We start from the raw sequence: 23,508 nt of genomic DNA on the forward strand, positions 1-23,508 counted from the left end.
AGTGATTTATGTAAAAACCCAATTTGGAAAAAACCACCAGTAACATGTTACTCAAATCTCACTCTTTTGAAGTGATGCCCTATGAAAGGCCTATCTTGTTAAAGGCTTACAACACACTGTTAAATGTGACCTTGTTAGAGGATTTAATCACCTTGTTAGAAGTGGGCTTGGTTAAAGAAATTTAGAACATTCACTTGGAATGCCACCTTGTTAAAGGATTTACAAATGGCTATTAGGCCAACCTAAGTTCATAGGATTTATAGATCTAATACAATTGCTAGAGAGTATTAGAAAATCTTTACCTGATTTCAACATACAACTTATCTTGCAAATCTCAGATCACTTCTTAGCTCATACCCTTGCCTGGCCTTTAATCTCTGCAGCTCTTTGATAGCTTTTCCTCCTTTCAAGCATTGTCTCCTTGAGTCTCCACACTCAATGTACCAGTGCAATCATCTCTTCATGACCACTCATAGAAGTAGAGCCTCTGTGCTCTTCCTTCTCCTAGATGTCTCCTCCTTGACACCCTTCTAACCACTTTGCAAATTTGGCTCTTTAGTAGCAACAGTATTAGTAGCTCTTTGCTTCTTGGTCTATGAATCCTTAAATAGAAGTCTTGGATTTCCTTTTCTTGTTCGATTCTTCCATTCTTAAATTTCAATACATATGGATTAGGTAGGATTCATTGCATCTAACCCATATTTTGTTTCCTCTAGAAATTTCATGAATAATCCTTTAGAATTCACCTAAAAATGGCTTACATAGGATTCTATGCCTCCAACTCATCATCCTTATCTTTCAACTCATTCAAAAAATTCAATGTAACCACTATGTCAGCTTAGATTTGGCGAATCTCCATCTTTTAAAATAATGCAGCAGCTCGGCACTATTGAAATACTGGTGCTCGGTACATACTATGTTACTTGACATCAACTGTGTTTTTCCTGATGCTTGGCACTTGAAAATCACTCGACACCAACTAAATTTTTTTTGATGCTAGACACCTGATCTTCACTTAGTACAACTAAATTTCTTTTGATACTTAGCACCTGAAGATCACTCAGCACATGAAAATCACTCAGCACACACTAGGAATTTCTATTACTCAGCTTCTACTGAGAATTTTCTTGGCTTCAACTAACTTGATCGGCATCCACTAAAGATCTTAGTTTAAGCTTTGCAATCAACCTTGTTACAACTTTTTCTTCCAATGTTTCTAAGTGTGACCACCCTTTGTATCTTTGAGTATGTCATCAATACATTAATTAACCATTGTCTTAACTGATCCTTGCACTTCATTACAACATCATAATTGAACCTTTCCCTTAGGTTCTTTTGTTACATGTTGTTGATCAAATCCTCTTCATCAATCAACTAGGTGATAGTACTTGGATCTTATAAGAAAATATCATCCCTACAAATAGCAAGTTTGATATCAATGACAAAACAATGTTCGAAAACATTCTTTTACAAAAATCTCCCTCTTTGATCTTCAACAACAATGAGCTTTTTCAATCAGATTTCCAACATGAAGGAGAACTTCAAGGGCAGATCAAGCAGAGAGCAATCCAAGTAGTGAAGGACTAAACATAGTTATTAGATAAAGAGATTAGATTAGAGGTATAGAAAAGAGGAGACTCGAGATTAGATTGTAGAGAAAACCAAGGATTAGGCACTAAATCAATTATTTTGTAATTGAGATAGGGTAAATCTCTTAATAGAGTGGTCTTAACAGATCTATGTAAACCTCCTAACAGAGTCCTTACTTCATTGTGAGTGTAAAATCCTTTAACAAGGTGGAACCTAATACTTTCTTAAGCTTTTAACAGGGCAAGCCCCTCATAGGGTAGATCATATCTTATGGTCAAAGATTGTAACCTTAACATGTTAACTTTATTATTACAAGAATGAAGATTTGTGGGTTTCATCCCCATCCCAGTTTTACCTTCATCTTGAAGTGTTTTTGAGTAACCAAATCATTGTTTTATGTGTTGAACTTTTATGGATGTGATGTATTTCATTTATGTTTCAAAATTTTAGTTTTAATAGTAGATTTTTAAGACGAATTTTAGGTATGAAAGAATGAAATTGATTTTGAAGTACAAAAGTTTAAGATCCTGATTCACCCCCCATCTCAGTATCTTGTTTCCCATTTACTTATTCCAACAATTGGTATCATAGTTTAGTATTCTTTTTAGGAAGCCTAACAACTTGAGAGGATCTAATCATGGAGATGGAAGTGTATAAGATGGGAAAGATCTTTGAGAATCAGATGATTGAAATATATATTGTGTTGCAACAATTAGAACAAGAAAAAGAGAAGTTAAGGAAATCCATAAAGAGAAGAAGAGAGATGACCATTTAACTAAATGACACTTAATACATAGAAGTTGATAGAAAAGGACTACTGGACAATGGAAAGACTGGTAACAATGATAAAGCAATGAAAAAATTGCTAGAGAAGAATAGTGCCCTAGTAAAAGAAGTAAAAGATCTCAAAACATAACATGAAAATCAATCAGTTGCACCATGTGAAGTAATCAAACAAAAGAAGAAAGCAATGGAAGATAAGTTCATGGCTAAGAAGAGAAAAGGTAGATGGCTAGTAGACTTGAAGAGAGATAATTTGAATTACATAAGCTTATAAATAATCAGCTGGAAATGATAAATCAATCAGTGATTGCAAATTAGGAAGAAAATAGAAAAGATTTGGAGATCATAAATCTAAGTTTACAGAATGAACAATTGAAAAGTGAGTTAAGGCATGAAAATTAACTAATGGAAAGGTTAAATAAACCAAATGAAGCAATCAAGAACTTTGAAGACATGATGAAGTCACCTAGAGAAAAAGACAACTTGGATACAACAAGCAATCTTCATCTATTGAAGAAGGAGAATCATCTAAAAGTGGAGAATAAAGGAATGCAAAATCAAATGGAATCATGTTATCACTATGGGAAAATTGGTCATACAACCAACATTTGTAGAAGCAAAAATGGTAAGAAAAATCCTAAACCTTTAAACTAAGTGGTAATTATTTTAATTGCAAGAGACAAGGACATCAAGTACATGAATGTAGATCAAAGACCACTAATTCAACTAGAAATGTATCTAAATTCCAAGGTCATTGTTACAATTTTCAAAAGCATAGACATAGGGCTCATGAGTGTAGACTTAAGAAAAAGTCAAATTGGTTACTTGAGAAACAAACTCATACAGAAAGGAAAGACAGTTTCTATGATTGGGTTTACAACACATGGTACAATTGCCACTATTATGGAGAGTATGGAAAAATTCTAGAGAACTGCATCAAAACACATTTCAGAGGAAATTATAAGAAATGGTTAAGTGGAGAGATAGTATGTTTCAGTTGTATCAAAGTTGGACACATTAGTAGATATTGCAAAACTAGAACCAACACCAGGCAATGGATATGACAAGCCAAAAGGAAAGAAAACTTTGATAGAGATAGTAAGACCTAGAAGCAATAGAGTTGAAGACACTGTGATCATCCAATCTGATGGATCAGGTGATCACACAACATCTCACTAAAGAAAGAAAGTATGTAGGAATTGAATATTCAATGTTATATTTTACTTCAGTTCCTAATCATAAAGTGATGAAAAGTTACATTTGCATACATTAAGATGCATTAAGAACTATTAGAAATATAAAATCATAAAGTATCAAGCATCAGTGGTATAGTATATGTTGACTGAGCTGTGCTGTATAGACTGAGTGATCAAGGAAGACAACATGCTGACCGAGTGAATAACCTTGATCGAGCTAAAATAGAGACCAAGCTAGCTGTCATGCACCAATTGAGTATGAAGACATTAATTGCAGACCTAAAATGAAAGATTGGAGATATTTATGAAATTTGAACATTCATTTTCACTCACCAAGCAATCAAAGAAGAGCTCACAAGAATATTTAAAGGCAACCAAAGTGATTTCAGAGACCATAGTAGAGAATCTCAGCAGGTGATCAACAAATTTATGAAGTGAAGTAAGTATCATTCTCAATGTCAAGAAAAATATTTAGTGAAGATATTTTTGAAAGTTTTTGTTCAAAATCATAGTTCATAATGACATCTAGAAATGAAATGATTAAGGATAGCAATGCATGAATCATTAGGAATGATCAGAGACCTCCACCCAATTTTAGAAATATAGTTAACATCGAAACCCCTATTCATAATGTTAGAGCTTTGTCATCAATTCCACCCAGAATCTTGACTATTCAAGACATCAGATCATGCTACTAATGTAAGATTGCAGAAATTGGAGATTTTGAAATGAGGGTAGCATATGACAAGCTATGTGTTGATGGAATTCTAAAAGATGAATACAAGATCATTGTTGAAAAAAGACTTAACCATGCCCTATGATTTCCTAAAGTTTTCAAGGTTGAATGGATCAAGATTGTGCTCAACCGAGTTCATGAAATGAAAATTTGGTTGGAAGGTGGGCCAATCAAGATCAATAAGGCAATCATTCAAAGGGTAACTGGGTACCCTACATTGGATCGACCAAAGAGCATAAGGAGTAGAACCAAGAATGAGATTGAAAACTTTACCAAGGCAAAGTGAAATAGTCATGGAATGCCAATAGATAACATTGAGGATCCATTAATTGAATTTATTACTTGTGTGATTGCACACGAGTTCTATCAATTGAGCAGATTGAACAATGTGCCTTGTGTAGCAATTGATTTGGGCTAAAAAATTGTGAAGAAAGATCATTCATATGATCTTTTTGAGTTGCAACTTCACCAACTCATAGAGAATCTAGAAGCAGTGAGAAAAGTGAAGAACACATCTTGTAAGTTTGGTTCCCTATTTGTGTGCATATTTTTCTATATATATAATTATTTTCCTACCATTGGAAGGATTGGATGGGATATGAATAGGACTTCCATGGAGCAACTAAGTGACCTAATGGATAGCTTAGGAGAGGATTCAGAGGCAGTAATGGACAACTACTTTGAATAATTTAAAGTTAAAATGAAAAACATAATGAGAACTTTAAAATCAATTGTAGATAGATATTATGATCAAATATATTTTATTGTGGACACAGACTTTGTGTATGCACATGTAGTGTTACCAAGGGTAGCATGGCTAAGCCCAATTCCCTATGAAGTAAATGTAGATGATGTGGCTGCAACAGTCACTACACTCTTAGCAGAAGAAATTGATGCTAGTGCTAAGTAGTTTGGCACATACGAGACTATTATTACTGAGTTAATTATAGAATTTGACACACCTAAGGATGGAAAGAAAAGTTTTCTAAGGCCAGTAAGAAGGAACAAGGAGAAGGGTTAGGACAACCCTTAGAGGTCGAGGAAGGAAAAGAAAAATATCTTGCAGTTGTGAAGCCAAAGGCCACAAAATAGAAAAAGGTTGTAATAAATGAACCTAAGGTGAAGGTCAACCTTGAAAAAAATGTGCAAGAAATGGTGACACCACAGAGGCCAAAAGGCAAGGTGATTATCACAAGAAAGTGGTCAACACAACCTCCTGCCAAGCTATTACCTGGGAGTCCATCAAAGAAAAGGAGTAGATAGAAGATCAAGCTAAACCAAAAAGGAAACTGATCATTGCACAAGAGGAGAAGGAAGATGAAGAAAAGACCAATTCTGATGAGACTAGAAAACTACAAGTAGTGAATAGACTCCCTCCAATGACTGTAGATCTGGTATGTGCAAAACTAATAGAATCAGAAAACATTTTGGGACTCAAAGGTTTATAGTATGACTCTTTGGGAAATGATGATCAAGATAAACTTGAAGGAACAATGATTGACATGATGATCAAGTTCAAGCATACACCTCTGGAATTGGGAACTAGATTTCCGATGGGATTTTACAAAAGAGTGGATGCCAAGTGGAAATGGGAATTGCCCATTGAAAAGAAAATAAGAGAGACAACATTGGCACAAGTTATGCAAGATTTAGGGATATAAAATTTTGAAGAATAAAGCTCATGAAGTTTAGCAAGATAGTATAAGAGTTTGGAAAGAATAATTTAATTTGGAGTGCTTACTGCAATAATAGAGGAGAGGGAAGGTCGAGATGCTATTGAATTTGAAGATGAATATAAGTAGGAAGTGGCCAAGCTGACCAAGGAAATTCAACAACTTGTCAGTGAGTGTGAATAGAAAGTCACTATCACAATTGAAGATGACACCAACCCCCCTCCACCTAATGCTAATATACCAACTAAAGAAGAAATTTAAAGTTTGATGAATGACTCAAGAAAACTCTGTACAAACCCAATTTTTTTTTGCAAATAGTTGAATATTCAAATCTTGAAGTTAGGAAGACTGATGATGTTACTACCACATCAGTTACAGAGGCTAAAAGTATCGAGCAACTTGGTAAGGCATCAATTGTATATACACAACCAATTTGTTTGTAAATTTTGAACAAGGAAGCAAATTTTGAGAAAGATTCATGCACTAAAATGGCAGAGGATGAAGTCACATAGAAAGAGAAAGAAACTACTCAATCTCTAATTCATTTAAAGGCTGTAGAAGCTACACAAGTGACACCTATGCAACATGTGATATCTACACCATTGCAACAACCAAATGTGAGATCAAGTGATAAGGGGAAGCAATTGCAATTGTCACTAACTAGTGATACACCCTTAAGATCTTAGGATATGACTCATGCAGACAAGGAAGGTGATGAGTCAATAAGTCTTTCAGTGAGGTAATTAAATTACCTAAATATGATTTGAATAATCTTACACTAGAACAAATGCAAGAATTGAAAATTGTGTTGAGTTGTAAGGCTAAACAAGAACAACTAAAAAAAGAGAAGAAGAGAAGATAGATACTTCATATTGCCAAAGATATTTTTACAAATGCATTTGGAATTATAGGTGTAAATAATCAGCATACAATTTCAAACCAGCTAGTCTATGTAGTTGGCATAATTCAAATAGAAGATATAGAGACAAATGAAAAGTTGTTACAATGGTCTGAAAGGAGAATGGAGCATAAAGTATTAGAGAAAGTCTCACAAGAACTTGTAAAGAGACAAGTTGAGCTTTCTACATCTATTACACAGTTGGAATTTTTTTGAAGACCATCGATTCTTTATACTTGAAATTGTGTGATATAGATTTCTTTACAACAGATACTACACCCTCATCAGAGAGCTATTGCATGCATATATAAGAGTGAATGTTCTCACATTGGGAAAGAATGCAAGTTTAAGCTCATCCTCTTATAGTGAATTGACATTCAGTCAAAAGAGATTAGTTGAGCTCATGGCTAGAGATATAGAGATAAGTCACAAGTTGGCATTGATTCAACTTCAATTATTGCCACATATAAAGATAATTTAGAAGGTAATCTTTCTTGCTAGAGATGTGTTGAAGAAAGAGACAATTTTTTCAAACATCATAGGATTTATTGACCCAACTGCCGAGCTAGAGATTTAATTTCAAATATTGGAACATGTACAAGAAAGATGGAATATAAGCTATGTCAATATTGTGGCAAGTCATCAACAATTCTTTGATAAGTATCAGTTAGCCCCAACATCCCCAAGTTCCATCAGTGACAAAAACAAGGTTGATAAGGATAAGAAAGGGGAATGCAATAATGAGATAGGGGAAGATATAAGTAAAGAAGAAGAAGAATGTAAAGAGAAGATATCAGATTGTACAACGTCAAATTTTGGTCTCAAGGGAGAATACATTTTTGAATGAAATGCTTTCATGACAAAGTGTTTTTGCCACTAATGTCAAAGGGGGAGATTGTTGATCTCTAAGCCTATGTTGCCAATTAGTGTCCAAGCACTTAGTTATTTACTAGGCAAGATTACAAGGTCATCACTACAATTGAGTTATCTAGTAGAAGACGAGCATACAATGTTTATACCAAGAAGGATAGTGATTGCCAAGTATTTAGTAGAGATTGAATAGATAAACAAGCCAAGCAATACAATAAAGATTGAGCATATTGATAAGTTATCAATAGCCAAGAAAATAGACATATAGAAGTTGAGTAACAACATGAAGATGTTTATAAGACCAACCATTAGAGCATTCAAGTGCCGAGTAGTTCAACTTTGATATGAGAGTTTGTAATGGCACAAACTCATATGCAAATGATTTTGGATGACTTTCTATGACACTTAATATTTGTAGAGCTAGCTAACATGTTGATCACACGTCATTGCATAAGGTAATGCTCCCTAGGCATGTGATTCAACCAATTAAAAAAAGAGATGTAAATGACAAAAGTTGATGAAGTGTAAGCCATTGATCAAGATCTAGAACCTTCAGAGGAAGTCTATTTAAGGAGGATTCTAACCCTAGAATCAATGTGTTGAAATGCGTAAGAGTGTATGCATTTGTGAAAGAGAACTTCAAGGGTAGATCAAACAGAGAGAAATCAGATTAGTGAAGGGTTGAACAAAGTTATCAGATAAGGAGATCAAATTAGAGGTATAGCAAAGAGGAGACTTGAGATTAGCTTGTAGAGCAAACTAAGGGTCAGTTACTGAATTAATTATTTTGTAATTGAGAGAGAGTAAATCTCTTAATAGAGTGGTCTTAACATATCTATGTTTAAACCTCCTAACAAAGTCCTTACTTCATTGTGAGTGTAAAATCCTTTAACAAGGTGAGACCCTTTTAATCTTTTAATAGGGTAGACCTCTCACAGGGTAGATCATATCTTATGCTCAAACATTGTAACCTTAACAGGTTAACTTTATTGTTGCAACAATAAAGATTTGTGGGTTTCATCCCCACCCCAATTTTACCTTCATCTTGAAGTATTTCTCGGTAATCAAATCATTGTTTTATGTGTTGAATTTTATGGACATGATGTATTTCATTTATGTTTCAGAATTTCAGTTTTAATGGTAAATTTGTGAGATGAATTAGATATGAATGAATGAAATTGGTTTTGAAGTACAAAAGTTTAAAATCCTGATTCACCCCCTCTGAGTATCTTGTTTCCCATTTACTTATTCCAACAATAGTGTGATGTGGCATCATTCAGCATGATTTATTCGTCAGATGATAAATTTCCCTTATCTTTAACATCACATCATTTCGCATGGTATCTTATGTGGTGGCAAATGCATTGTAGAACCCAAATATGTTTTAATATTGTCGTGAGTAGATTCGCATGAGGAAGAATCACCTCTTACCTCCAGTCGGACTGGAAATTGCAGGGTGACAAAATGAAATTAGAGGAGATTCATTATTTGGCACAACCATTTAGGTATCGAATCCATTTTTTTCTTTTAGGATGAAGTTCCAGATTGCAAACGTCTATTTGCAGAAGGTTGTGGTTGAAGGACGTAAATCCTCATGTACAAGCATTGGAATGTAGCCCCAATATACTACTAGACTTTTGTTGTGGAAGTGAATTATTTCCAGAATCGTTAGAGAGTTTTTGATTGAAGAGTTATAATTTATAGGCCTCTACAGGTCCGGTAGCCGCACTACACTTCCAGATTTCATCTACTATCATTAAAGCATGAGTGGAATCATGATTGCTCAGACTAAAGGTAAACATAATTTTATATAGCAGATCAGGTCCAATGTGAAGAGTTTGGCATGGGAAACAATTGAGTTACCAGGTGGGTGCGAGGAAATTCTGAGACACGGGATTCAGTTTTGACCCTTTGGAGTTGCAGGTCAAACATACAATTGTCTTCTGGAAGTCACCCTGCACAATTAAATGCACTGAATTAGTCATCGTAGCTGGAAAAGGTATAGGGAATTCAAAAATTCATAATTTGGTGAACTAACAGATAACTATAATTAGATCGGGTGTGTTGGAAAGAATAGTAGATAAATGTTTGATTTAGCTGAAGCAATACAGAACATTTAAAAAAAATACCAACTACAGATATCAGTAGCAGCATAGGTAAGATTGAAGCTTAACGGATCAATTATTGATAGGTCTATGCTGATGCACATTTCTGGCTGACCCTTCTTCCACTCCTTGAAACTGGTTGAACATATTGTATAAGCTATTGGAGTGCTGACAGAAGTTTGTGGGCTTTAAGAATAAGGTGGTTTTATTCTTGAGGATTTTGTGGGCAGAAAGAAACTAAGTAATGACCATCTGAGGAGATGTGTGCGAATACAGTTCAACTTTGGACGGGAAATATTCAATCTCAAAGCATGAATTTGTTATCGTATTATGTGACTAAAGACTTTGTTGTAATTGTCAGTAACTGATTGTCTATATTTGTAAGGGCATGGCATTAAAGGAGCTGGGTGTAACAAGAAAATACTGACATGAAAGTGAGACCATTAGAATCGCATGACCATTTATTTTGGCATCTCAACTCCTTTAAGACGGCACGAGGATATTATGTTGGCGTGGGTTTCTCTAATAATTATATGTTCAGAATAGGGTAATGTGAACGTTGTTGCAAGTTTGGACACTTTCCAGGTCCATGCGTGACACTTTTTATGCATTTGAATTTTGTGTAAATACGGAACGTAAAGATGCTTTGTGAATAAAATATAGGAAGATGCGATCAAATTTGGAACCAAAATTGTGACAAGAAGTTTTGATTCAAGAAATGGTCTAACCTGACAAATAATCTGTGAGTAAGATATCTAAGAGTATCGAATTGATGAAGATGTGTGACTTTTGCGGCTGCTACCAAATATGTTATGCATGATGTTGATAACGGACAATACATCATTCATCCAGGAGATAGATCCATGCTTGGTAAGGCTGTGATGGGAAATGATTTGTCTAGCGTTCAAAGTGTCATGGAATATGTGATGTCATATATGAATCCAAAATGAAAGAGAGAGAATCCTTTGGGACATTGAGATCCTTCACAATTTGAATGTTTCAAAATGTCTACTAGTACAAAGGAGGCATTGATAATATTAAATGGTAATGCTCTGGCTATTGGCCTGCGAAAAAGCCAAGAGTGGTTATCGATTATCTCTTATAAGGCTTTTCCTTATATGATCTCTGCAGACGATGTATATCTGACTATTGGATATATATAGCATATGGATTTTTGTATGAAAATATTAGGTCATGAAGATTGAAATATTCTTCTTCTAAGGTCAGGAATTCCATATTCTGACTCAATAATGGCAGACAAAGGCATTGAAGTCAAACGAGATCATTTATGCAAGGTTGTAGCGACAGCGAAAAGGTTAAACGTATAAATAATCTCATATGAAGTATATGGTCATCTGACTATTTGTGAAAAGCCATTCACTCCAATGAGATCTTTTGCATCTACTATGCTAGTGCTAACCTTTGGGAATATTTCAAAATAATGGATGGTCCTTAGGTGCCATGTTGGTTGTCTAATTCTGATCCTTGCGGTATTCTGAATAAAACTAAGGAAGTTTCTTTGATGAGTAGGAATTCACATTCAGAGGGAGTTTGACTATTTGTCAAAAGTAAACTTGGAAGACAAGAAATTGATGCATGTACTTGGAGCTTCAAAAGGGATCCACATTAGAATGAATGTCTATTGTAACCAAACCTAGTGTAATAATTATATAATTGTATCATATATTTGGGTTATTAACTCTTCATGAACCTATAAATATAAGCATGGATGATACTCAGTGACAAAAGTAGCTAAGGACTACATTCTTTCATCCAAGGACAGATCATCAAGAGGAGGCACCAAACATGGAGGACATTTATTTCATTATGTTAGAGTCACAATGTGAACTCAGAATATGAATGACAAATAAAAGTTGTAAAGAAGCAACAATGAATGACATAAGTGTGATAATTTATCTATGCCAAATATATCCATGGCCAATAGACTATATCACTTTGTTCATTTTACAGAGGCTTTTCTAGATTCTATCTACAAATTTCAATGATATTTGGAGCATATTATTAGTGTAAGATATTCATTTGTGTCGAGGACATGACCTTGGACTATGAAGAGCATTCTTTGTACTAAAGTCATTCTTGTTATGAAGAGAATTCTTTGTACTAAAGTCATTCTTTCTCCACTAGCATATAAAATCATTTCATCGAGCATAAATTTATTAATTCCTTAGCAAGTATGAAAAAAATACTATGGAGGAACTTTGAACAAAGGTCGATAGCCAAACCATAAGTGATAATCATGTTTGACTAGAGAGAAAATAATCAATGTATAAACTATGAGCTGAAGACTATCGTGGTCTAACATTTCTTGCAAATTTTAATTATGAATTGAAGACTATCGTGGTCTACCATTCCTCTTCAATGATATAAGAATGGGAATTTTACATTGTGGGAGGAATAATAACCAATGTTTCATTCCCACTCGAACCATCTTTAGAAAGATGTTCCATGACCCTCATGAGTAGATACGTATTCTTATCCTTGAGTATTACATTTATCTACTCTTTGTAGTATCTCTCATATTTGTAGTTCTATACTTACTAGAAGAGTTATTTGTCTTGATCTTTTCCTTTATGTCTGAGGATGTTCTTGTAAGAAAAAAAGGCCGGTACACATGCTACCAAAATTGTGCAAACTCAATCTTATAATAGTAGCTCTAAAAGAAGTTGTGATTAGGCTAGATAAAATGAGGCTCTCGAAGCAAATATCTTTGATGATTGAATTATAGGCATCCTTCTACATTAAGAGGAAGTATGAAACTTCTTTGAAAGCAACATAGTAGCTTAGAAGATTGATACTTAGAGGGAGTCTAGAAATACATTACTACATTGACTCTATAATATGGGGAAAAAAATATCCTCCTACATTATATATCCAAGACCATTCCTCCTCTTAAAATTTTAAGATCTTTAGGCCCCATTTGAACTAGACCTCACCCATCCTTGACATATAATCATACAACAAGACAAAAATATTAAAAGATGAAGGGAGAAGATGATATCTATAGCTTCTAGTGCTCCTAGAGGATGAATAAATGTATCTGATGGATTTCTAGAAATCCACAAGGGCGGGTCTCCACAAAGAAAATGAATAACTAATTGGAAAATACGTATCCATCTATAATCTCTAGGTGATGCGATTCATTTGAGATGACACATCAACCTATAGAGTGGGACCATTAGATTGAGGTTCTAGGTTAGCAACAAGGTCCAAAAGGTAATTCCATTCCCTAAGCACAAATGACCATGGGATTTTGGAACAAAATGATGTGTTTACAAGCATCACCGATTGAGCAACTAGTTTTCTAGCTAGGCTTTTCCCTATCATTCAAGAAGTAGGCCATGTTCAAACAGTCACTTGTAATGGCAATGTTTATAAGTCATTTATTCTTGGAAATATGGATGTTGTGTAAGAACCCTACCATCTCAAGAAAATGTGATGGATACTCCATGAAATTTAAATGTGTGAATATGTAAATGTGTAACATTTTTACTATTGTAGGAGAGCACAACTTTAAGGGCCCATTTGGTTGCAAGCGTAGGAATTGAGAATTGGAATAGAAAATTTGAATGAGAATGGAGAATGAAGAATAGGAATGGAAAAATGCAATCCAATCTTGTTTATCTCTTGTTTGGCTATGCAAGCTTAAATTGGAATAGGGTTAACTTGCAATCGGCACCATTTGAAAATATTTCTAAATATGCAATTGGCACCATTGGAAAATCGCTGAAATATTTGAAAATATTGAAAACTAAGTTCCAGCGCTCACCCCAGGTCAAAGCGGATTTGAAAATTTAATCAAATTTGAGAAATTTAAAATGAATGCAAGAATATCAATTCCAATTACAGGTATTTTTTGGAATGGACAAAAGCTCATTTCGGGGCTAAAATGAAAATACGTATTCCTATTCCCTATTCCTATTCCACGCACCAAACAAAGAATACAAATCATATTCTAATTTCCTATTCCTATTCTGGTTGTATTCCAGCAATCAAACGGGCCCTACGAATTTTCATTTATCTCTGATTGGACTAGAATAATTTGCATAAAGTTTACATAACATTTAAAATTTATTGGTCATAGAACTTGGCGAAATGTAATATTTAATTTTTTCATAGATTGAAGATTTGTAAGTGACTCTTGGTATTCTCTTATTTCCATAATGCAGATGTTGATGAATATAGACTGAACATTTCTTAGTCCTTGATAATTCCACTATTTTGTAACCTATGATTAAAATAAAACAAATAATTTGCTTATTGTTATTTTGGATTGGTACGCCAGGAATTTATTTATTTATGTGTAAAGAGTAAAATAAAATCTATTCAAATCTGTGTACTTTCAAACTTGACTACAATCAGCACTACAAAACTTCTTAGAATTTAAAAGTGATCATGAATTAAGAGGAGCTTAGCTTATATTGGGTTTCTTTTGATACATTAATGAAGAACTCATGTGTTCATACTGCGATCACAAAGTTGAAACACAAACTTTCTATAAGATGCCATCAGCCATTCAACTCTTAGACATTTAATCTGCTAATAAATTGCTGAGATCACCTGAATGATCACCTGAATCATGACATTTCTCAGTATCTTCTATATATATATATATATATATATATATATATTATCAATTCTCTAAAACTATTGTTGTGTAGGCACAGAATCAGAATCACCACTTGATGTGCAAGGATGTTCAAATAAGATATCGCTTTTGTTGTCTTCTGCCTGATCTAGCAACACCTGTAAAGACCTCGGAATTTGTGGCTGAGGGGTCTCCATCTTCCCTTCCAATATCTTCACCACTTGAGCCATACTTGGCCTCTGATTCTCATTGTCTTGAATGCACAGTCCCCCAACCACAGTAGCTCTTCTCACCTCTTCGATATTAGCCTCACCTGCTATCCGTGCATCCACAACTCCCATTATGTTTCCACTCTGAATCTGAGACGAAGCCCATGTAGGAAAGTAAAACCTGCTCTCCTCTACCTTCAAGTCCAGATTTCTACGACCCGATATAATTTCCAGCAGCGTCATTCCGAAACTGTAAACGTCGACCTTGGGAGTGATGGGAAGGCCTGAGATCCACTCTGGAGCCAAGTAACCTCGAGTTCCTCTCGTGGTCGTCAATACACGGCTGAAATCCCTGCCCACCAACTTCGCCAAGCCAAAATCAGCTATCTTGGGACTGAAGGTGTCGTCCAAGAGAATGTTTTCGGGCTTAATATCGCAGTGAATGATCTGATCCCTACATTCCTCGTGGAGATAAACTAATCCTCGTGCAGTGCCCAGTGCGATCTGAAAACGGGTGTTCCAATCCAACACATTCTCTTTCTCTACGGAGAAGAGAGAGGAGTTGAGAGAGCCATTGGGCATGTAGGCATACACAAGTAGCCTTCTACACCCGTCCACGCAGAATCCACAAAGCCTTACCAAATTCACATGTTGTATTTTCCCTATGGTGTTTATTTCTGCACGGAACTGTTTCTCTGCTCTTGCGGAGCCCTCTAGCCTCTTCACCGCCACAAGCGTGCTGTCCATCAGACTTCCTTTGAACACACAACCGAACGCACCACTTCCCAGCTTATGCCTGAAATTGTGGGTTGCGAGTCGCAGCTCTTTGTAAGTGAACTTTTTGAGCAGTGTTGGCATCTCCTCACTGCTTTTCTTCCGCTGTCTTCGACATTTCCATAGAAAAATTGTGACCAAGAGGAGAGATAAAAGTGCACAGCAAGCCGCAAGAGAAGGTAGTAAAATGTGAAGTGAAGGGCCTTTCCCGCTTGTCTTTGATGTCATGAAATGTGGCAACTCGGAAGCTGCCAGCCTAATGAAGACGGATTGGCTGTCAGAAGAGACACGCATTTTGAATAAATCCCCAACCCAGAGCCTACAGACCGGTATGTCAGAAACAACGAAAGCAAAGGCTGTGCAAGAGCAATTGTTGAGACAAGCAGTCCTACAGCCTTGCATTGTCATCTCATTTTTGTAAGGGACGGCTTCTTCTTCGGGCAAGCTCCGGTTCTTGGATTCCAAGAAGCTGTCGGTGGTGCATTGCAGCGGCATTCGCCGAAAACACCCATTTGACCACCAACTAATTCGAGTGACACGCCTGGGAGTGAAACCCTCAACACAACTACACACATCATTCGCATTGCACAATCCATTTGCCCCGCAAATATCAAACGCACTGCATTGGCCTTCGTAGCTCGCCCACGACTGAGTCCAAGTCCCATCATCCATCCAGTCCCAAGTTCTCAATTCGCCCTGCTCATCAAAAACGACTCGCCCTGTCAGGGTATGTCCTTGCCGGAATCTGCGATAATCAAAGTATATTCTTGAAGGAGAAATCTTCACACAGTTGATTTCGAATCTCTGAGGAGCATAAACCTCGGGAATGTTGGCAAAATAATTCCCAGTCCACTCTCCACTCGATCCATATAGAACACTGTTGTTATACATCATCACAATTGCGTCTTCCCTGGAGACGTGTCCATTCCTAACGAGAAGAGCCCAGTTGCAGGATCCACAGAGCTCTTCCATGACGTTAGCTTCATTCCTTTCCACATCTTCATTCCAGGCAGCCATGTATCCGTCGGATGCGCGAAGCTCTCCCACACGTGTATCTGACCGTGACCCAGCATAATGAAGTTGCCAGCATCTGTAATCATTGCCTTGGATCCTTTTACACCAAGATCAGTCGACCACACTGACCGGCCCTTTCCGTCAAACACTCTGAGACCACCGTCGCTTGAAAAATTCAGAACGCCGGGCATGCTGCTCACAGGATTGTCTCTATTGGTAATCCAAACTATGATCTTGGGATACATTCGCGCGTACCAGATTCCAACATAGCTGCAATTACTCCTGCCTCTCGTGCTGAAAAAACCCAATTCGAACGTACCATTCTTCGATATTATGGTCCGATTAGTAGCGAGCGAATCCCCCGGTAGAAGTGAATCTTCGCCATCTAATGCTAATGAAGTACACTTATTCACTGCAATAATCACAGTAACTGCTAGGATCAAACCCTTCATCTCCATTTCGATGACCATAGAATCTGTATTGCTATTTTCGTCATTTAAATAGAAAACGAGCATGTCTCAAGTAGTTCCGTGGATTTGACGGGAACTTCTCTGAGAATTTTTCACAATGGAAATGGTCTAGGCCGTTGATCCCGTCAGAGACGCACTTTGACTGTTATATTTGATAATTAGTTTTCAAATTATTTGAAAAGGGTTTGTTAAATTAAAATAAAGGTAAATCCGTGGGCTAGTTAGCCACTGGTCCAAGTAGTGCGGTGAATTCAACTGCAAAACTTCTTTGAGAACTTTCTACAGCGAATATTCAACACCACAAATAGCCCGCTCCGTTATACGCGCAATTGATTCCGTTGAGCGTGAGCTCGACGCCTTCTAGTGATGTCTGAGTTTTGTCCGAGCCAGAAATACTGGATTTACAGAATAAGAATCAGTTTCATTTTCATTTTCGTGGAACCAATCAAAAGAAACAACAAGATCATACAACTAACATCAAGTCAGAATGATAGGAAAAAAGGAATTCACAAGAGGTGAATTCAAAAGAATTTTGAAAGGAGTCACAACTAAAGGAACTTAGGGTCTAACATCTACTAGATTAAATTTTGTTTTGAAAAAATACAGGTTTAGGCGGGAACCCTGAACCATAAATTAGAGAACACGCCTCTCTCACAAGAAATGAGGGACAAGGAAGATGAACAAAGAAGGAAAATAACATAAGAAACTTAAAATCCATCAACTATAAAAGGAAACAAAAAACCTCCAAAACTAAATGGAAAAGATAGGGATCAGCAAGAAGGAAAACTGGAAACCCCATAAACTACAAAGAGAAGAAAGCCACCCCGAACATGAGTGTGAGAGAACAATCATCAAATGAAAAAAAAAAAATCAGCAAGAATTGAACCCTCCACCAAGCTACTATATGAAGAGAAAGAGCACCCACAACTACTAAACTCCTCTTACCAACAACCCACCTCCAAAGGCTATGCCTCTAGGTTGATAGGAGCTCCCACCTTAAAATAAAATGGTAAAGAAGAGAGAGAAATAAAGAGTACATCATTTGTCATAAATTAACCATGTGAAATCTCACCTTCAAAGAGGATGACCCTCCCTTAATAACAACCTTGTGGAGAAATATCTAGCTAGAGCATACCATCAAAAAGAAAGAAGAAGAATAGAGGGAAAAAGAAAGTCCCCCAACCAAATCCATCCCTCAACCAATACATATAAGTTAATGACTGTAGTCTTGGGATTCAAAATAAGAGAGAGAACTAAGGTATGTTTGAAGAGGTAGATGAGAAAACATTGATAGAGGTGAGATTTCACAAAGCGAACGAATTTATTAATAAACTCCTCGAGGGATGTAAAAATCCAAATATGACTTTTCCTCACATGTGGACAAGAGAAAAAAATACATAAGCGATACCTTTGTTAATCCCATTTAATAAATACAACCATGGAAATATTACTAATTCTAACAACATGGCTACTTGAGATTCTGATCTTGGATACATATCATCCTTTTTGTGGATTTTCACATTATATATTTGCTGGATTGTCTTGTAAAATTTCATCTCCTATGTTGATAGCCACATCATTGATGTTGCCCCACATCATCACCTTTGTAACTTATTTTACATTAGTCTTCATAGGTTTTTGGATTGACATTGTCTAGTTTCAACATGTAGACATTTTAGTAGTTTTCAAGAGTTACACATCATTTGGCTTTGGGTTCATGATCCATCCATCTTATAGAAATGTCTTCTCTAATCACTAGTGGATGTGTTTCTATAAGAGAGAAGAAAAACATTTGTGGGAAATGGATCATGTTTTGCCTTCAAGTTTTTATCTTTGGCACAAGAGCTAGTTCATAATAGGGGATTCACATCCACATTTTATCTCCTACTTTAACAATATCTATTGTACTTGTGCGATAAATAGGTCCTTTTGGGTCACATTGAGTCCTCTCCCTTTCCTTCTTGAATAGTTTATTTATTTATTTTCTATTTCTAAGAGGACTTTTTCCCATTTGGTTTTCTCTTTTTCTATGGTTATAAGATATTTTGTTTATTTGTATATAGGCACCTCATCATGCCTTGTATGCAATACCTATCCATGTATCTATTGTTACATTCATCATTAGGAATTTAGCTTTTCCATAAGTTGGCTTTAAGGTGGGTGTTGGAGTAAATAAGTTAGTCACCTCAATAATTAACTAATAATCTATAAATAGAGAAAGTTTTCTTTTCATTTTCTATACTTGAGATAAACTTGGGAGTATTGATCTATATCTAGATTAAGGTAATTATGGGTCATATTGTCTCAATTCATAATATTGAGACACTTGTCATGTTGTTCTTAATACTCACTTAGAATTTAATATTTTTGTTTCTATAAGCGATCTTTGTAATCTTTGTATTCATCAACACACTCTAATTTTAATCAATTCTATACAAGTTAGTGTCACTAGCTTATGTGGTTCAATCTCGCCCGAGGTTGTAGATCACTCAATCATATATTTTTCTCTTAAATGTGATAGTTGTTATAGTTGCAAGTAATTTTTGGAAGGTTTGGAGCTTGCTATCAACTCCTCCAAGACCAAGCATACACAATATAATTTTGTAGCACCTCCATCTTTTTCATCCAGAGTCATCATTAATCTTGTTATGATGTCTCTAAGGAAGTCCACCTGGGTCTAGTTGTGCTCAAAGTTATTACCCACCTTAGTAGCTAAGTCCCCACCTAATAATAAGATGGATAATTTTTGTCCTAACACCCATAGTAAGAGAAAAAATCATTGGACACCAACCATTAATAATGTGCACCTCCTTGTGTATGTTTACTTGTGTTCCATTTCCCATGTTTTAGGTGGAAGTTTCTATTGGCTTAAGAAAAATTCAAGCATGCATCTTTAAGTAGCTCTTCACCATAATGTCCCTTAATATTGCCTATTTTTAAGGAAATAATTCTCGCATTACACCAATTCATGAATGGACTCTTCCTCTTTAAACCTTTACCCTCAATTATTTAGTCCACTATCTGCATTCACTTGATTCCAATGTAACCCTGGTACTAGGGTACATTGCGTGTGCTCTTTTGCCCTTTGATAGGACAATGTGAATGTGAAATTGAACTAATTACTTTGGAAATGTAAATCTATATGCTATGTGAATAAAAATAGCACAATTAAGATGCAAATTTAAGGTAAGGATATGAAAGGAAATGAAATATGAAAAACTTACCTTGAAATACATAGAGGAAGATGTATTTAAGCTCAAGAACTTCTAGATTTGAATCATTTTTGAACTTCTGACCATGGATCTCTAAATAAAATGAAGAAAGGAACAAAATAAAAAATATCCAAGAATCTGAGGTTGAAGGACTAGGTCAACTTGGGAAGACATCTTTGTACTAGGTTGACAAAGTCTACGACCCTCGAAAATGACAACTCTAGAAAACTTTCAAACTGTAGGACTAAAGGTCCCACAAGTGTAATCCTTTTCACTCCCAACCTATAAATCAATAGAGAAAAGAAAAGTTTTGGGCTTGGGGTTTGATGAGGGCTTGCCTTGATCAAGCCCTAGGTTAAGGAATTAACTGTAAAAAGAGAAATGTAAATGTAAATGACTTTAAAGAACAAGATAAATGTTAGAATTTACCTTGCCCGTGTGTATGTAATGTAGTCATATTGTAGATCTTAAATTAGGAATGTAGGGTATCTCCACTCTTTGCAACGAATCTATCATAAATCCATCATGGTGCCATAGATATGAATATGCATCAATGAAGAAGAAGATGGATGCTTCAATGCAAATCTCCTCCTTTAATGACCTAGATTTTGGAGAGGAAATGCTCACAAAGGATTCTTCAATGCTAGATAGAAATTTCCTTGCTTAAATGCTTGAAAATGACTTGAATGCTTGAACTCCTTGAATGCAAAAGAAATAAATCTTCACTAGAGAGCAAGAGCTTGAATTGGATGCTTATTGTTATAAAATGAAGCCTCCAAGTCTCCTTATATATGAGTTTTCAGATGGGAAAACAATACATGTTGACTGGATAATGGTCACAAACTAATTAAACTCCTAAGGATTTTTTAGGACATGAGCTCCATAACTACAGGGGATTAGGTCAACCTAGTCCAGGACTATGTCAATCTAGGAGGACTAGGTTGACCAGAGTTGACCCGATCTAGGAGGGCAGGTCCTAGGTGCCATAGAAAGTCAAGGCAGATGCTAGAAAGAGGGAAAAAGGGATGAGCATAGGCATATCCATGGTCCAAAGAAGGAATCATGAAGAGCAGGGAGCTAAAGGGTCTTAAAAGGAAAGTGTGTCCATTTTAAGATGGTATAAAAGGCTTGGCAGAAGTAACATGGCAAGAGCAATTCAAGTTTACAAATAATGATAAGAATAAAGTGTAGGAGATATGGAGAATTGAATATGCATAGGGAAGAGACTTATAACACCAAAACAAAATAGAGGTAATTATAATTAGTGACCAAGTATGGACATAGTGACCCATGTCAAAGATCAATTCGAAATACCTAGGAGTGATAAAGGAGGACATTCTTTACTCTCTCTTGAAGACATTGTTTTAATATACACAACCAATCATTGAAAGCCAAGAAAATGATACAAAATCTACAACCTATAATGACCCTTCAGAACTTACCATGCAAGGAGAAGATATTGAAGTTATCATTTTGAAGAATATAATCTATCACAATTAGCAAAAATCACTGACAACCAGATTGCATGTGGTTAGAGGCACTGAAGGAAATTGAAATAAAATGAGAGGAATATCATTCTATTTGAGGTTAAGTCTCTAGCATTAGCATCTTGGTTCAGTAGTATATAAGGCAACTTGGGGCTATAAATTAACCCCAATGAATTCTATAGAATCTTTTAACTGTGCTTGACTAAAGTGATCATATTGATAGAGAAAATAAGGTATAGATACCATCTACAATGATAGAACATATAGATTCATTTCGAAGACTCTAGTAGGAACATTTGATGGAAATAATATAGTCACAAAATCTATAAGGGTGGGTCTCCTCTAAGAAAATGAATAAGTAATTGGAAAATCCATATCCATCTATAATCTCTAGGTGATATGATTCATTTGAGATGACACTTAGATTGGGACCATTAGACTGAGGTTCTAGGTTAGCCAAAAGGTCCAAAAGGTAATTCCATTCCCTAAGCACACATGATCATGGGATTTTGGATGAAAATGTTGTGATTACAAGCATCATCAATTGAGTAGGCTTTTCCCTATCATTCAAGACGTGGGTCACATTCAAAGAGTCACCTGTAATGAGAATGTTTTTAAGTCATTTATTCTTAGTAATATAGATGTTTGTAAGAACCCTACCATCTCAAGAAAATGTGATGGATTACCCATGAAAATTAAATGTGTGAATATGTAAATGTGTGACATCTTTAATATTGTAAGAGAGCACAACTTTAAGAATTTTCATTTATCTCCAATTGAACTAGAATAATTTGCATATGTAAACTTTACATAACATTCAAATTTATTGGTCATAGAACTTGGTGAAATGTGATATTAAATTTTTTCATAGATTGAAGATTTGTAAGTAGTTTCTGGTATTCATAATGTAGATGTTGTTGTTCATATAGACTTAATATTTCTTAGTCCTTGATAATTCCACTATTTTGTAACCTATTATTAAAATAAAACAAATAATTTACTTACTGTTATTTTGGATTGGTATATCATGAATTTATTTGTTTATGTATAAAGAGTAACATTTTATTGATCAAAACTTGTACACAATTTATTCAAATCTATTTACTTCACTTTTCAACGGATGCACGAAGCTCTCCCAAACACCTTTGGCTAAACAGCCAAAAGAATACACCTGATTTGGTAGTTTTCTAAATTTATTAATTAATTTAAAAATCTGTAATTTTTAAATTAACTAATAAAGTTAGAAAGCCATCAAATCAGGTGCATTATTGAGGCTGCATAGACTTCGCCCTCCCAAACAATCTCAGACTCGTTTTGCCCGTGACCCACCATAATCTAATGCTAATGAACTGCGAGTACTATTCACTGCAATAATCACAGTAACTGCAAAGACAAAACAATTCATCCGCATTTTCATTTTTCTAACGTTGAAAATAGCGTGAGATGGACGCCTGCTTGTTCTCAGTCAACACGTCAAGTCAAGAAAAAAAACGTATTACCAAATTTTTTTGAATGGATATATTAAAATGTAAGTGAAAGTGATTTCGACAACAAGTCAAGTCGATCATAGTCAATGAAAAAAGACGTATTACTAAATTTTTTTTGCATGGATATATTAAAATGTAAGTGAAAGTGATTTCGACAACAAGTCAAGTCGGTCATATTCAATGAACAAAGACGTATTACCAATTTTTTTTGAATGGATCTATGAAAATGGTACAATCTTTGGGCGATATCTATACAGTAGATGATCTGCACCGGAAGTGACAGTTTTTAGAATTAATTAATTAATTTATAAATCACATAACAACTGTTATGTGATTTATAAATAAATTAATTAATTCTAAAAACTGTCACTTCCGGTGCAAATCCTCTGCTGTTTAGC

General features: G+C 35.4%; 2 pseudogenes; both read right to left on the reverse strand.

Annotated features, from left to right (window-relative positions):
• Positions 1–14,337: 14,337 nt before the first annotated feature.
• LOC149547494 (G-type lectin S-receptor-like serine/threonine-protein kinase At2g19130 pseudogene) lies at positions 14,338–16,127 on the reverse strand (annotated as a pseudogene).
• A 16-nt stretch (positions 16,128–16,143) lies between these two features.
• Positions 16,144–16,912, reverse strand: LOC149547495 (G-type lectin S-receptor-like serine/threonine-protein kinase SD2-2; annotated as a pseudogene).
• Positions 16,913–23,508: the final 6,596 nt, after the last annotated feature.

Source organism: Cupressus sempervirens, chromosome 7 (genome assembly GCF_028749045.1).
Source record: "Cupressus sempervirens isolate cs-2001-9-10 chromosome 7, ASM2874904v1, whole genome shotgun sequence".
Lineage (NCBI taxonomy): Eukaryota > Viridiplantae > Streptophyta > Pinopsida > Cupressales > Cupressaceae > Cupressus > Cupressus sempervirens.